This window comes from Capra hircus, chromosome 21 (assembly GCF_001704415.2).
Source record: "Capra hircus breed San Clemente chromosome 21, ASM170441v1, whole genome shotgun sequence".
NCBI lineage: Eukaryota > Metazoa > Chordata > Mammalia > Artiodactyla > Bovidae > Capra > Capra hircus.
The window spans coordinates 53,932,097-53,949,914 of NC_030828.1; positions in this window are offsets into that span (position 1 = coordinate 53,932,097).

Here is a 17,818-nt window from a genome sequence, read left to right on the forward strand (position 1 = left end):
TAAATCTATACAAGGTAAGACTCATCAAAAATCTAGTAGGAGGAAGGGATGAGGCCCCTCCTGGGGGTAACTAACCCTAAGGAATGAAGTGGCCAGGCAGACAAACTGCTTTCAGTTAACAAAGCTTCAGTTGTTGAAAGGGAATAGGGATACAAGCAACCCTGCTTTGGCACATACATGGAAAAGAATAGAGCTTAAACTGAAAACATATTGTATTTCTGCATCTTAACAGAATACAGAATGGCTTCTGGAATTGTGAGGACACTTGAGAACACAAGTGATTTGGGCTCCTAAAGGACTTCAAAATATCAGTGTAAAGCAGAGAAACCCGAGAGATGTGGTTTAACTGAATGCCATATGACAGATCAAAAGAAAGGTCAAACCAAAAAAGGAAAGAAAAAAAAAAAATGGGGTCATACAGTCATTGGAAGGACTAGCTCCCTCAGGAGTACACACAAAATATTTCTATTTTCTATACAAAAGATTCCCGTTAGTAAGTTAGAAGTCATTTTACAGGGGAATGAAGGTGCTGAAAAAATAGATCAATTGGGTTTCAGGCACAGTGATAGAAATGAGTGGGCTCCACCCACAAGATGTTTCACTTCACTTTCCACCTGGGAACATCTTGTATCTCCTGGAAATACAACAATATGCCTTCTCCTTGGTCCTGACATGTCCTTATTATCACAAGCTAAAAGTTCCCATAAGAAATATTTAATCAGGAGGCAAGAAGGAGATATCGTGGCTAATTATTGCCATAAAGAATCAATAACTTTGAACCTAATCTAATGTATGGGTTTCCCTTGTGGCTCAGAAGGGCTCCAAAATCACTGTAGATGGTGACTGCAGCCATGAAATTAAAGGACACTTGCTCCTTGGGAAAAAAGCTGTGACCAACAGCATATTAGAAAATAGAGACACTATGTGGAAAATTCTGAAAGAGATGGGAATATCAGACCACCTGACCTGCCTCTTGAGAAATCTGTATGCAGGTCAGGAAGCAACAGTTAGAACTGGACATGGAACAACAGACTGGTTCCAAATAGGAAAAGGAGTATGTCAAGGCTATATATTGTCACCCTGCTTATTTAACTTCTATGCAGAGTACATCATGAGAAATGCTGGGCTGGAAGAAGCACAAGCTGGAATCAAGATTGCCGGGAGAAATATCAATAACCTCAGATATGCAGATGACACCGCCCTTATGGCAGAAAGTGAAGAGGAGCTAAAAAGCCTCTTGATGAAAGTGAAAGAGGAGAGTGAAAAAATTGGCTTAAAGCTCAACATTCAGAAAATGAAGATCATGGCATCCAGTCCCATCACTTCATGGGAAATAGATGGGGAAACAGTGGAAACAGTGTCAGACTTTATTTTTGGGGGCTCCAAAATCACTGCAGATGATGACTGCAGCCATGAAATTAAAAGACGCTTACTCCTTGGAAGAAAAGTTATGACCAACCTAGATAGTATATTCAAAACAGAGACATTACTTTGCCAACTAAGGTCCGTCTAGTCAAGGCTATGGTTTTTCCTGTGATCATGTATGGATGTGAGAGTTGGACTGTGAAGAAAGCTAAGCGCTGAAGAATTGATGCTTTTGAACTGTGGTGTTGGAGAGGACTCTTGAGAGTCCCTTGGACTGCAAGGAGATCCAACCAGTCCATTCTGAAGGAGATCAGTCCTGGGATTTCTTTGGAAGGAATGATGCTAAAGCTGAAACTCCAGTACTTTGGCCACCTCATGCGAAGAATTGACTCAATGGAAAATACTCTGATGCTGGGAGGGATTGGGGGCCGGAGGAGAAGGGGACGACCGAGGATGAGATGGCTGAATGGCATCACGGACTCAATGGACGTGAGTCTGAGTGAACTCCAGGAGATGGTGATGGACAGGGAGGCCTGGTGTGCTGCGATTAATGGGGTCGCAAAGAGCCGGACACAACTGAGCGACTGAACTGAACTGATTCTGCCAACAAAGGTCTGTCTAGTCAAAACTATGGATTTTCCAGTAGTCGTGTATGGATGTGAGAGTTGGACTATAAAGAAAGCTGAGCACCAAGGAATTAATGCTTTTGAACTGTGGTGTTAGAGAAAACTCTTGAGGGTCCCTTGGACAACAAGGAGATCAAACCAGTCAATCCTAAAAGAAACCAACCCTGAATATTGGAAGGATGGATGCTGAAGCAGAAACTCCAATACTCTGGCCACCTGATGCGAAGAACTGACTCCCTGGCAAAGACCCTGATTCTGGGAAAGATTGAAGGCTGGAGGAGAAGGGAATGACAGAGGATGAGATGGTTGGATGGCATCACCAACTCAATGGACATGAGTTTGAGCACGCTCTGGGTATTGGTGATGCACAGGGAAGCCTGGCATGCTGCAGTCCATGGGGTTGCAATGAATCAGACACGACTGAGAGACTGAACTGAAACTGAATCTACTGTACATGTTGCATATTGTCCTCCAACTAATTAAATAACACCAAAATAGTCTCATCTCATAAGCCCACTTTTACAAGAGTATTTTTGCAGCTAACTTATTCTAGTAGAGCCAATAATATAGATTTTTATAAAAATTCAGTCTTCTTCAAAGATCAAACTAAAGTTCTCTTATATCAAGGTAATACTTGACCTTGAATATTTTCAGGCTGAAGTAAAATCTTCGATGCTTTAAGGTATAAAAATTCAGAGTTCACAACCAAAAGCTTGTCTAAGTTCTTCAAGTTGTAAAACTCCTCCATTTTATTTTATTTTTTTTAAAGTGTGGTTCTTCCCACTAGGGCTTTTGAGCTGACACTGCAAGGATTAGAATCATCCTTCCAAAAAAAAAGCACAGAGAAACAAATATTTAGTTGTGCTCATCTAGACAGCAAATAACTGTATGTAACATCTGCCCTGACTCCGCAGGGTCCCTTGAGTCCCATAGCAGTATACTTGGCCAATAGCAGTCTGCTTCAAGTGGGTTTTGACGGGTCTGTGGGGCCCACCACTGCTAGCTCTCCTAGCCAGCTGCTGTTTGGTATTGTGTGGGAAGGTCTATCCACTACAAATTGCTGTATCATTGTACCAGGGCACTTTGTTACTAGAAAAATTCTCACACATATTTGCTCTGGAGAGAAAGTTTAATAATAGTGCTAAACTTCCACTAATGTTGTCCCTATGACCAACTCATATGGTCCCTATGACCCAACCTGAAGGTAAAATGGGAAAGCCTACAGAAGAAGAAAAATATAAGCACAAAAAATTTTTAAATAATATGTCAGCTTTGTTAACTAAAATATTTTAATTAGCCAATTAATTATCAAAGTTTCAAGAATTTTGTGGAAACTTCAAACGGGATTTCACTATAATCTAAAACTAACTCATAGAACTGGTGGCATAGGAATACTACAGAAATAAAGGCTATGAAACCCAAATTCAAGGCATCCCCACTCCAGTGATTATCAATAATTCACTGTAACATCAAGTCTACATTAAGTTACATGGAACACACACCAAGTACTTAAGCAACGTGGCTGCAGAGCAGGGGGTGGCCCTGCCTTCCGCATTCATTGACGCATTCCTATTATTGTAAGGCATCAACAACCCCATTGCCAGAGATGTGCCCCAGTGCAAAACCTGTGGACTCAAACACTTAATTAAATCATCTAGATCTTTATAAACATATTGTACCTTGGCTCATTATTGCTGAATGATGAGCTAAACTTTGTTGTGTAAAAACAGTACACTCACCTCTGCTGGGAAATTGAGTACTCCAGGAAATCCTCAGTACCCAAAACTCCCTCTCTCATTGTAAAAAACTTCAACCTCTGAAATTTCACATCTGGGAACTCATCCTAAATTCAATTTTTAAGTGGGAAATATTTCCTAAAAGTTTACGTATTATCCTACACTGAAAAGATAATCATTTAGGAGAACTGAGTTCTTTGGTTGGAATATGAGACACCATAGCCTAAAAGAGGAAAGACAGTTATAAAAGGGAGAACAACCAAAGAAATGACAAGTGGAACCCTTGAGAAGAACTTGTCTATTTTCCAGGTTGGCTAGTTGCTCAGTCCACAGAAGAACTCTTGCAGACCAGTATAGTCTTTCTATCACAATAGTGGCAAAAAAATAAATAAATAAACAGCAGAAGAGATGAGATAGAACCATGGGAAAACCAAGTCATGGCAGATACTGTTTCACAAAAAGTCCCCACTATGGAAGGCAAAAAGCTATAAGTAGAAAGGGGGCAAGTCACATTACATCTCTGAGCCTCAGTTTCCTGATATGTAAAACATTGGAAATATACCAAGCATAGCCTACCTTGATCCTGCGTGTGAGCTGTCTCATCATTCATGTCCAACTCTTTGGGACGCTATGGACTATAGCCCACCAGACTCCTCTATCCATGGGATTTTCCAGGCAAGAATACTGGAATGGGTTGCAATGTCCTCCTCCAGGGTATCTTTCCAACCCAGGGATCAAACCCACATCTCTTATGTCTCCTGCATTGGCAGGTGTGTCCTTTATCACTAGCTCCACCTGGGAAGTCCCAGAACCTCCCCTACCACCTTCATTTCTCTCTCTCCTTCCATTTGGGAGTGGTATGAAGAAGAATGGGGGAAAAAGATGCTGCCTGTTTCTGATTTCTTGGCTTCTCTGCAGCTGCCACTATAGAGATTTCTTTCTTTCTTTCATCTCTTCAATCAACACATCTTTAACTGCATCTGTAGATGTTCTGAATGCCAAAAGTCTGTGAAGAAAATGAATGCAGAAAGAATTCATAGATAAAAATGGTTGACATGGACGTTACTAGAAGCTGCATTTGTAAAATAAACTTCACTGTCAGAACAACTGTTAACACAGTGACACCAAACCATGAATAGGCTTCTGAAGACAGACAATAGCACCATCAATATGCAAAGACATGGAGAAGTTTATTCTGGAAAGTGGCTGGTATAATATAGAAGCAAAATGAGAGGACATTACAAAAAATAATAAGGTAAACCAAAACCTTTTGAGTCCACACCACTTTCTCTAACATAGGCCATGATTCTAGGTGGCCAAGAGAGTCTCTAAATTTGTTGTGTGGTGCAAGTTCTAGAGGGACCTTCACAGGTGGCACTAGTGGTAAAGAGTGAAAGTCCCTCACAGGGTTGCAAAGAGTTGGACACAACAGTGAAACTGAAATAAGGCTCCAGGTTAATATAACATACATTGGAAAGCAATGTAAAATCATGCATTGAGGAAAAGGAAGGCAAAGCAAAATACAACAGGAAAAAGAATGATTTATTCAATCAAAAATTAAGCAAAGAATATTTGTTGAACACTTACTATATCCAAAATATACATTTTTTACTTACGTACATTATTTTGGTTATTTCTCTATCACTGTAAGAACAGAGATGATATCAGCCCTACCCTTGAGATGAAGAAGTTGAGGCTCAGACATTTTTCCATGGCTATACATCTAGAAAGTTAGGTAGGAGGCATTCAAACTGACACTAAATCCCAAGATTGTTTTCAATATTACTTTTAATATAACAGGTTTCTTATTCTATTGATTGTAGGAACACAGGTTGAAAAATTATGAAATATGGTGCCCAAAGCCAAAGAAGCTAGAAAGTATTTGATGCAAATGCTAAATGATCTTTCCAGCAACTTTAGAGGACATGAATAATATGGTTATTTTAGGGACAGATGAAGAAAATAAAATCAAGGTCACTTAATATTTTCAATGAACATTTTCCATGAAGTAAGAAAGGTAATCACCAAGAGCCACTAACGCCTCAAACAAATGGAAAAATAAAACAGTTTATAAATAATCAACAGGTAACATAGCTTCCCAGGTGGCACAGTGGTGAATCCACCTGCCAATGCAGGAAGCACAAGAGATATGGGTTTGATCCCAGGGTGAGGAAGGTCTCCTGGAGTAGCAAATGGCAACCCACTCCAATATTCTTGCCTGAGAAATCCTATGGAAAGAGGAGCCTGGCGGGCTATAATCCATGGGGTCACAAAAAGTCAGACACAACTGAGTGACTAAGCGTGCACACACACACACACACACACACACCAGGATAAAGTACCCTTGGCTGATATAAAGAAGTATAAACATAAGGAATAGTTTCACTACAGAAACCAGTAATCCTTGTTTAAAACATTTCTCATTTTCTATGATTTCAACTATAATCTTTTCATACTTGAAAACAATTTAGACATTTTAAAGACAACGAGGCAGTATTCAAAAGAAACTGGAAGGCTACAGCAAAAAAAAAGTACTCTCCTTTTTCGTTCTAGTTTTTTACAGTGTCTTACTTTGGTATCATTTTCTTTCCATCTTACTTCGGTATGTCACATTGACAAATTATTAAGTTACAAAATAAATTTAAAATATATTTTTAAACCCTGAGAATTTTCTATTACAAGATAAATTACAGAGTTTAAATTAATCAAAGGGAAATCAACAAACATGCTCAATTTATAAGATAGAAAAATTCTTCAATTTTAATAGAAAAGTATTTATCATTTTCCTCAAAGACTAATCATGTTATGCCCACACATAGAAAATAACTGGACAAATGAGGCAAACTGAAAAAGACAAACTCAGAACAAAAAGAAAAAAACCTCTCTATCTTGAACATTCAGATAATTTATACATGATGTAATTTGTAAAACCTCATATTACCTACCCAATTGTCCCTTTTCAGCATCTACACTAACTGAAATATATGAAAAATGAAAATGGAAATCAGCCCAACTGTCTACTCTGTTTTGAGAACAAAATCAAGTACGAGGGACTTCCCTGGCAGTCCAGTGACTAAGCTTCTGTGTTCCCAATACAGGGGGTTTGAGTTTGATCCTTGGTCGGGAACTAGATCCCATATGCTGCATTTAAAAGATCTTGCATGCCACACTTAACTAAAAAAAGGGATTCCCCACTAAAGAATCCTGCATGCCGAAACTAAAGACCCTGCAAACCACAATGAAAACCGAAGATCTCACGTACCACAACTAAGACCCAGTGTAGCCAAGTTAAATTTTTTTAAATAAAGTACTAATACAACACGGATGTTGAACATGAAAATATGATATAAGATTGATGAACTTCAAAAACATAGCACTAAGGAAAGAAGCCAGACTCAATAGACCATATTTTAGATTATTTAATTTATATACACCAACCAGGATAAGCAAATCTATAGTGACTGGAAGTAGATTAGTGATTGCCTTGGGCTGGAGGTTGGAATAGCGAGTCACTGAAAATGGACAGAAGGTTTCATTTGGAATGACGAAAATATTCTAAAATTAGATTGTGACATTGGCTGCACAACTTTGTAAATTTACTAAAAATCATTGAATTGTACACTTAAAAGGAGTGAATTTTATGGTATGTAAACTATACCTCAATAAAGTTATTACACAAATTGTTTTGGTTCAGACGGTAAGGAGTCCGCCTGCAATGCAGGAGACCCGGATTCAATCCCTGGGTTGGGAAGAACCCCTGAAGGAGGAAATGACAACCCACTCCAGTATTCTTGCCTGGAAAATCCCATGGATGGAGAAGCCTGGCAGGCTACAATCGCAAGGGTCACAAAAAGTCGGACACAACAGAACAAGTTCACTTTCTTTCTACCAGATACCAATTTAAATTCTGAAAGAGTTCCTTTAAAATCAAAATAGTTCAACCAAACGAATTCTCTCCTGTCATTTCTCGTGAGTATGGAGGATCCAATAGAGCAGTATTTTTCTCATTTTCCTTTAAAATTCTCCCTATTCGAATGAAGACAAAAATCTCAGTTGAAACCATTAGCCTCTGAAACCATCAGCTCTTATCCTCTTCTGCATCACTCATAAAAGCTTACAAAAGGGTCAAATTCATGGCTGGGTCAAATTCTGAACTAGGAGAATGCTTACTACTAAACATGTCTAAGTGTACCTATAATAAATGTACTTAAACATAACTGCTCTCTCTTAAAGTCCTTTATATTTTGGTATGTAGATACTTCAAAAAATAAATTTTTGAGACTGTGACTCATAAACTTACTTCCTTAAGTTTTCAAAATTAGTGCTAATGCTTTCTTGAACCTGAAAAGGGCTTTTTTTGGTCTCACTTTTATCTTATGGGCAACATCAGGTTGGGTTAGTCACAATCATTAATGAGAGATCTCGTGATTTAATGGAGCAGTCACAAAACCAATTTGAGCAGAAGAAAAGTATGACAGTAATAGACATGACTCTTCTTACCTTTGTGGTTTTAAAAGAGATGTGAAGGCATGACTCCTAACAGCTAAACAGACTTGGAGCCTGTCCAGGATACCTGAGAAGAAAAAGACTACCGCCTCAGTTTTATCCTTTTCCTGGGCATAGACAGGTAGCTCTGAACAGCTACTTCCTTCTTTTGTGTTTATCCATCCTTCCTGGTTCCAGTCCACCCAAAATTCCAGTCTGTAGTCACTGGTCTCAGTCCCACTCCATTCTCATACCTATACCTCAGTCTCTGCATTTACTTTTAAGTTTATCCTCTTTCTTTCTTTTTTCCTTCCTTCCTTCTTTTCTTTTCTTTTTTTTTTTTTTCTTTTTTTTTGAGGAAGGAAATCATACCTCAGAAAAGGTTTTCAAGAGAGGATAAATTTAAAAAGCGCTTACATCAGGAACTTGGTCATTTATACTTTTGTTACTTTGCTATATTCCAAAGATGGTACAATATAAATACTACAAGATAAAACACAATTTAAAAGAGGAGGAACTAAGAAAAAATGGGATGGGATGGGGACCGCCACAGTAAGAAGATAGAAGAAAAATAGGAAAGTCAAGATAAAGCCAGAAATCAATTTATAACACAAAATGCACTCTATAAGGTGGAACCCAAAGTTAACAAAAAAAATTTCCAGTAACCAACACAAAGAAAATAAAAACTGTTAAATATATCATTATTTTGATAAGACAGCAATAGGCCAGCTAAGAAAAGAAATATATATGAGATAAATTTTTGTTACAAGCAATATAGTGAATATCTTCAACAATAAATATAACAACAATGTTCATAAAGAAAAACTCAGAGGGTTAGAGTAAGCGTGAAAAAAAAGCAGTTAACTATGTGCCTGGGAGAGTAATAAATGTTGCCTAATAAGAAGCGAAATGGTAGTTCTAAAGAAACTCTAATATTCTCTTCTACTTACCACTGTCTTGTGTTTTCACAATAAAAAATTCTATAATATTGAAATCTGCATATCTTAGAAGTCTGCTAACCCTATTCTCTATTTGCTGCATATTTGAGCAAGTGATTAACCAACTTTTAATCAACATTTCTAGTATTGAGAAATGTATTATTTTCCAACACAATCTACTTTTTGACAATTCTATTTATTAAACACATATCCCTTATATTGAATCAATATGTGCTCCTACTCACTGGTCCTATACCTGGCTTCTGGAGTTGCACAGATAAACTTCACTGCTAGCCATGTGCTAGATAGACTGCTGAATGTTTGTAGACAGCTAGCATGGTACCCTGCCTCTCTGAGCTACATATCCCAGATCTCCTGTTTATAAAGAAACTAAGAAAATTCATTATGTGCAGATGCTCATCTTCTCTGAGTCAGCTAATACAATGAAAGAAAATTGTGTTTAAAAGAAGAAAAGAAGATACTGGCAAATAAGAGAGAGAGCCAAGGCACATTTTATAAAATAGCCTCTAAATATCAGATTCCTGAAAAATTAAATTATTGGGTTTTCACCTATAAGAGGATATTCTTAGTAAATAAAACATAAAATGCCCAAATGTCCTTATTTGTATAAGCAACAGTCAATTTGAATAATTTTAAAAGTGAATTATTAAAGGATCTATTTTTCCTACATTTTCTGAAAGGGTTAGAAGGAATAATTTAGTACTAAATATTTTGAAAAGAAAATGGCAAAGCCTTTATTTAAAGGCTTATCTAAATTAGGATCAAATTTTGAGTGGAGGAGAAATAATTAAACTAGTGTTGAACTCTATTTTATAAGATTTATCTGTTCCTATATAGGAAGAATATTCTTTGAATCCAAAATGAATTTATCTCATTTGAAGAGAAAAACATGAGTTTAACTCTATATACCAGCACAACAACAAATCCAAGAATTTACCTTTATTTCTACTTTTTTAATCACATTTCTGAATAGCATGTCATGTGCAAGAAAAGAAAATGAACAAAGAGAATGTATCATCAAAATATTTCAAAATGTACACAGGAACCTCATTCACCCTCCAGTCCCTCTGGCTTTCAAAGCTGCACAAAGAAGGACAGCTGGACTGTCCAATAGCTCCCAGTTTCACCCTTTAGGCTTTGTACACACAATCTAGGGATCACGGGATAAAAGGGCATCCTTTGGTGCTCACAGCCCCCATCCCTTTACCTTGTCTATTGGTGAGTCGTTGGGGCTTATAATATTCTTATTTAGTTCACTCTGGAATGTGAAATAAGACTGTTATAAAAGAATCCAAAAGAGAAATCAATTGAATGCTACCATGGAGAAAATTGGAAACTATTTAAAGTGCCAAGGTGCAGAACCAAATCTAAGTGTCTATGATCCCTGACATTATTACAAAAGCAATCAGAGATCCATGGCTCTTTTCAAATATAAAACTCTTTTCCTTAATAGTAATACTCAACTAGACAGTGATAAACAGAAGCATTAGTGAAAATAAATTAAATTATCCCATTCTTTGATAATGAATAGATAATAGTATCTGTCCAATTTGGAATCACCCAGCTTCACCATTTCTTAAGACTAAAGGTAGTGCTTGTTACTCTCTTACTTTCCACAAAAAGCATGCCTTGTTTCTCCTAATGAAGAGCTGTGAAGAGATTAAACCAGCTAAAAGTATTCATTCTAAAGTGAAACAAAGTATCATTAACACATTTTTGGAAAAAAAAAATAGAGTAAGTTTTGCTTCTTACCCATTTCATTTAAGTAGTACTTTCTTTTTGACAATTGCCTATAATATTTCTTCTAACTTGTCCCTTCACTAATGACTTAGAAGATACAAATACTTAAACTGGTTATATAATGTTCTTAAATGCCAAAAGTTTTGATGTCAGAAAAAAACAAAGATTTCAACATATTGACTTAAGGGTACTGCCAACGTTTCTTCTCCATTTATCATCTTGTGCTCTAGCTGTTCACTCACCGTTCCCAAATCAATGAAATTATAATGGAATTGATTTCCATTTGCAATTCTATGGTTGTACTGTAAAAAAAAAAAAAAAACTCTTATTAATAAAAGAAAAAAAATTAAGTGTTCTTAAGGGTATAACGCTAGTAAAGTAATGCCCAAAATTCTCCAAGCCATGCTTCAGCAATACATGAACCGTGGACTTCCAGATGTTCAAGCTCGTTTTAGAAAAGGCAGAGGAACCAGAGATCAAATTGCCAACATCTGCTGGATCATGGAAAAAGCAAGAGAATTCCAGAAAAACATCTATTTCTGCTTTATTGACTATGCCAAAGCCTTTGACTGTGTGGATCAAAATAAACTGGAAAATTCTTCAAGAGATGGGAATACCAGACCACCTAACCTGCCTCTTGAGAAATCTGTATGCAGGTCAGAAAGCAACACTTAGAACTCAACATGGAACAACAGACTGGTTCCAAATAGGAAAAGGAGTACATCAAGGCTGTATATTGTCACCCTGCTTATTTAACTTATATGCAGAGTACATCATGAGAAACGCTGGGCTGGAAGAAGCACAAGCTGAAATCAAGATTGCCGGGAGAAATATCAATAACCTCAGATATGCAGACGACACCACCCTTATGGCAGAAAGTGAAGAGGAACTAAAAAGCCTCTTGATGAAAGTGAAAGAGGAGAGTGAAAAGGTTAGCTTACAGCTCAACATTCAGAAAATGAAGATCATGGCATCTAGTCCCATCACTTCATGGGAAATAGATGGGGAAACAGTGGAAACAGTGTCAGACTTTATTTTGGGGGGCTCCCAAATCACTGCAGATGGTGACTGCAGCCATGAAATTAAAAGATGCTTACTCCTTGGAAGAAAAGTTATGACCAACCTAGATAGCATATTCAAAAGCGGAGACATTACTTTGCCAACAAAGGTCTGTCTACTCAAGGCTATGGTATTTCCAGTGGTCATGTATGGATGTGAGAGTCGGACTGTGAAGAAAGCTAAGCACCAAAGAATTGATGGTTTTGAACTGTGGTGTTGGAGAAGACTCTTGAGAGTCCCTTGGACTGCAAGGAGATCCAACCAGTCCATTCTAAAGGAGATCAGCCCTGGCATTTCTTTGGAAGGAATGATGCTAAAGCTGAAACTCCAGTACTTTGGCCACCTCATGCAAAGAGTTGACTCATTGGAAAAAGACTCTGATGCTGGGAGGGATTGGGGGCAGGAGGAAAAGGGGACAACAGAGGATGAGATGGCTGGATGGCATCACTGACTCGATGGACATGAGTTTGAGTGAACTCCGGGAGTTGATGATGGACAGGGAGGCCTGGCGTGCTGCAGTTCATGGGGTCGCAAAGAGTCGGACACGACTGAGCGACTGAACTGAACTGAAATGAACTGAAGGGTATAACTGAAGAAAGCAAACTATTTCACAAACCGTCCATATACATAAAATATTCAATAGCTCATAAAGTCTGGCGAAAGAATAATTTTTAATCTCATATCATTGAAGTTTTCATGGGGACCCCATTTATCTTACTGCTTTCTTCCTTGTTTTTTTGTTTGTTTGTTTTTTATCATGTACCATCTATCTAGGGCTTTTCTGGTAGCTCACTGGTAAAGAATCTACCTGCAGTACAGAAGACCCTGGTTCAATTTCTGGGTCAGGAAGATCTCATGGAGAAAAGATAGGCTACCCTCTCCAGTATGCTTGGTCTTCCCTGGTGGCTCAGATGGTAAAGAATCCACCTGCAAAGTGGGAGACCTGGGTTCAGTCACTGGGTTGGGAAGATCCCCTGGAGAAGGGCAACCCACTCCAGTACTGCCTGGAGAATCCCCATGGACAGAGGATCCATGGGGTCTCAAAGAGTCGGACACAACTGAGCAACTAAACACAGCACACGCCGTCTATCTAAGTATTTAAATTCACATTTTCTCCACAAACTCTAAAGGACTGGTTGTCACCCTGACCTCTTTGTTATGCCTGCTGAACATTATAGAGAAAAAGTAGAGGAAAGGAGAAAATGAATTTACATTATGTCATTTGATTGTAATAAAAGAATTCTAAGGAAGGGAAGGAGAGGACAGCATTATGACCGTGTCCATTTCACATGGAGAGGAAAACTCGGAGGTCAAGAGACTTGCCCTCTTGAGCTAGAAAGCTGCAGTCAGAGCCAGGTCTAGAGTCCCCATCTTCTGAGCTCTAGTTTAGCAGTCATTCCACTTTACCATGTGTCTTCTCTATACATTTCCAAGATCGCTAATCCCCATTAAGTTTCACATCTTTCTCTTCATCACAGAGGAAAGGAAAAATCTGATTTGAATCAAAGTATGAAGAATCTGAAATATTTCATATAATTTAAGGGTACATGGCAACCCACTCCAGTGTTCTTGCCTGGAGAATCCCAGGGATGGGGGAGCCTGGTGGGCTGCCGTCTATGGGGTTGAACAGAGTTGGACACGACTGAAGCAACTTAGCAGCAGCAGCAGCAGCAACAGTACATACTTTCTTTAAGTTTCAAAAGTCAGTTATGTTCAGATGCAAGAGGAATAAATGTACTTTCACTGTTTTTACTTAAACTTTTGAAAATTATTTTTTCTTCTGTTTAGATATTATTTAAAATATTGGAGTTCCTGATATTTTAGTAGTTACATTTCTGTTCTTCACCTAAAACTGGCCATTTCTAACACACCACCACTGAAGTATTATCTTATGATTTATCTTATGACTGTGAACACGAACCATGAACTAAACCATGTTCCTCTTAAATGAACAACTGCATTTGTAAAGCATGTTTCACCTATGCAACATCAATCAACAATATCAAAGAGAAACATGGCTCATGTGTACATATACACCTTCATTTTGGTGCATATCAAGTGTTTGAGGTACACGTGACATTTCCTGAGGCTTGTTTGTTTTCTAAACTTTTTCTTTCATATTGGGTATAGCCAGTAAACAATGTTGTGATAGTTTCAGGTGAACAATGAAGGGACTCAGCCATACATATATACATGCATCCATTAAAAAAAATATTCATCAACATTAGCATCCTTAAACTACAAAATGCTTGAAAGTTTTAATCTGCAGCATCCATGTGCTGCCAGGACTGGTATTACCAATAAGCAGAGTCTCAAACCCACAATATGAAATCTTTCTCCTTTTTATTGTAATTCACAGCTTGATCAACCAGAGAAATGTGGCTTACACATTACTATTCTGCACAATCTCATCAACTTTATCCTTTAGCAATGACCTTATGATAAGAAACTAAGCCCTTTGAAATAGCATTTGTAATTAATCCATTTCCATAAGATTAACATGTCAAATATCACAAGAATACATGTAACAGCCTTCTGAAACTTCAAACCCCCTGGTCCCTTAAAACCATACTAAGTATTATCACAGTGTAATCAGCAGAAAATAAATTACTAGGTAACCCCTGTGTTTTATGTTCATTCATTTATTCATTCATCCAACAAACATTTATTAATATCCATGCTGCACACACCAAACTGCCAGAGTCTAAAGAAACAGAGAAATAAGGCTAAGGTGTGATTTTGAAAGCATTCACAATTTAGAGAGTAATACAATCTTATTTTTAAAAAGATAAGCTATTCCAGTGAGCTATAAGAGATATGAATAAAATCAGAGGTCTTAGAAGCATAGATTGAGGAACATCTCTACACACATAACAGGAAATATTCCAAGTAGAAGAAATAAAGCGCTGCATACAGAAGCATGACAATTATGATGTTTCTGAGAATAACAAGCAATTCAGGTGAAACACGACAAACCATCAACACTGTATCCCTCTTCCTTCCTAAGTATTAGCAAAGGTGAGACTGTACCAGAAGGGTGGCCGAGGACAAAGCTAGAAAAATAGGCCTGACGCGGTTTTTGTGTAGCCTTGTACCATTATGCTAAGAAGTTTGGAGAGGAGTTTTTAGGCTTTATCCAGAGGCTAGGCAGCCATTTGAAGTTTCTAGCAGAAAAGCCACATGATAAGAAACACGCTTTAGAAAAATACATGTTGTTCCTGGTGTACAGAACGGATTGTATGAGACGAAATTGGAGATGCAGAGACTGAGCAGAAGACCACTGAATTAACCCCAGCAAAGTTTTGAATAAAAATAGCACTGTTGCTAAGGTGGTGGAGAAGGAGAGGCATGCAAAGTGAAAGTCACTCAGTTGCGTCTGACTCTTTGTGTCTCCATGGACTATACAGTTCATGGAATTCTCCAGGCCAGAACATTGGAGTGGGTAGCCTTTCCCTTCTCCAGGGGATCGTCCCAACCCAAGGATGGAACCCAGGTCTCCCGCATTGTAGGCAGATTCTTTACCTGCTGAGTCATAAGGAAAGTTTAAGCACAGACTTCAAAGCTAATTAACAGTGAGTTAGTGAGTAACTGGGACAGATGGTAAGGGGGAGAATAATACCAAGTTTTCTGATTTAAAAAGTTATGTGAATTAACTACCTCTGAGGTTGAAACAGGAGGGAAGGGGCCAGGACACAAAATTTAAAAGAATGATAAAAGCCATAGGATATGACAAAGCCTAGTTAGAATCAACTGGGTTCAAGATAGCAGCATATTTGACTTCCAGTGGACCTTGAGCCTCATTTTACACCCATTGTACTACATTACCATACACTAACATCACCAGCATCATGATACTTCTGAAGTCACCCATTGAAGGCCAAAAAGTGAGTGGTGGAAATCCCCACGCTTTCCCCCAAATAATTGGACTAAACCTCACATTCATTCACCTATGAAATTACCCAGCCCATAAAAACTAACCACACGAAATTTCAATGTTCTGTTGCTTACTGAGATGTCCACACTCTGTCTGTGGAGTAGTGTTCTCTCTAAATACATCTACTTCATACTATCATTTCACCTCCGGATTCTTTTGTGACGAAGCAAGAGCCTGAAATTCACAAGCAACGAATTAGAAAAGCCAGCCAGGAGAACTGGGTAAGCATAGCTTCGCTGCTCCTCTACTTCCCACCAAGGCTCTCCAGCTCTCCTATTCTCTCCTTCTTTTTCTTATTCTGTTGCCTTTTCAACCTCTCACCTCCCTTGTGCTTGAGAGGTACAGCCTTACTCTGCTGGAAATGGGAAAAAGAAATCTGGCAGGCATTCTTCAACCTTGTTGCTAGGTTTTCTACTTCTTACTGTTACATATGCACAGGCAATGACAGGGAACTTTTCCAGCCATCCTCCCAGGCAGCTAGGGACCCAGACCATAGGAATTTTCACTCAAGGTTTCCCTTATTCACCATTTAACTAACTGTTAACAGGTCTGACTATGTAAAAATATAAAATACTGCCTTACTTGGAGTTTGTGCCGTGGTCACAGAGACTGCAATCCATTTGGAAGCTCCCTCACCAGCTGGAGATCTGTGCTCATGCCTCAGGATGTAAGGGGGCTGGCGGGGGATGGTCCAGTGCCCCGCGGTTGGGATCCAGGCTGGTGAAACATCCTTCATTGCCCACCTCCTGGTGTTTGTCTGGCCCCATCCAAGGCCACCCTGACGCCACCCCTCTCCCACCCTGTAAGGGAAGGGCAGGCAATTCAAGATGGGTGGGTCTCACACATTGCTGCCCCCCCAGGGATACATGCCCAGGCAATGACCCACATTTGCTGTGCTTGCCTCCCCTCCAGTCCTATGATTGGGAGTGTCCTTCCAGGGTCAGAACTCTCCATCCCCCTGGCTACAGTCTCAGTGCCTCTGCCTCTGTTTCCATGTCCATTCATGCACCTAGCCCCACCACCAGCTAGCAGCTATCCAGAGCCCCTGTGTGGAAAGGGGCAGGGGGAACGATGACCCTGAGGCCCAGGGGTGCTGCCCACAACAGGGAAGGGAGAAGAGAGTTTGGTGGTGGTGGTGGTGTTTTCCCACAAACCATCTCTCTTAATGGCCAGTGCCTGTTTTCCAAAATTTAACTCACCTTTTTTAGAGAAAAAGACTGGAACTTAAACAGGTCTCAGAACCATGAGGATGTCCATTCCAGGGGGAACATTTCCCAGAACACAGGGATTAATCTTATAAAAATCTATAAAGAAGTCTTCAGGAAGGTCAATCATCCCGGGTTACCGCAGATGCAGGATAGGACATAGGCCCTAAGATGCTGGGTCCTGGCCACATGGGCAGTACCACCCTCACTGTGGATGCAGTCAACAGGACTAGGTGGATGGGGATGCCTGGAACCAGTCCTGCTTTAGAGACCCTCCATGGGACCTCCTAATGCTAGTGGCTCCTCTCTGGTACAAGACTATTCTCTCCCTGAAAGGACAATAGGGACCACTTCCTCCATCCCAAGGATTAGAGGCCTCTTTTTTTTAGCATGAATGGGTCCACAGTTGGCGAGGTTCCCTAACATAGGCACTACATAGCTCCGGGTTTTCTCTTTGTGCTGTAAAAGCCTGTACATAAGGAACTTTCGTCTGTTTCCCCTGCCCTTTGCAAAAGATGTCTAACTGTAGATGGTATTATAGTTGAGGCTCCCATTTTCTAGCTAGGCCTCATTGTCTTAAGTTTATAGGTAGATTGTTCAAAAGGAAATGAGCTTTTTTTGTTGCTGTTTAAAAAGAATCTAAGAGAAAACTTTTCACAGTGAGCATAACTAAAGATGCACCTACTGAGGGATGAGTACCGGGGCGAAG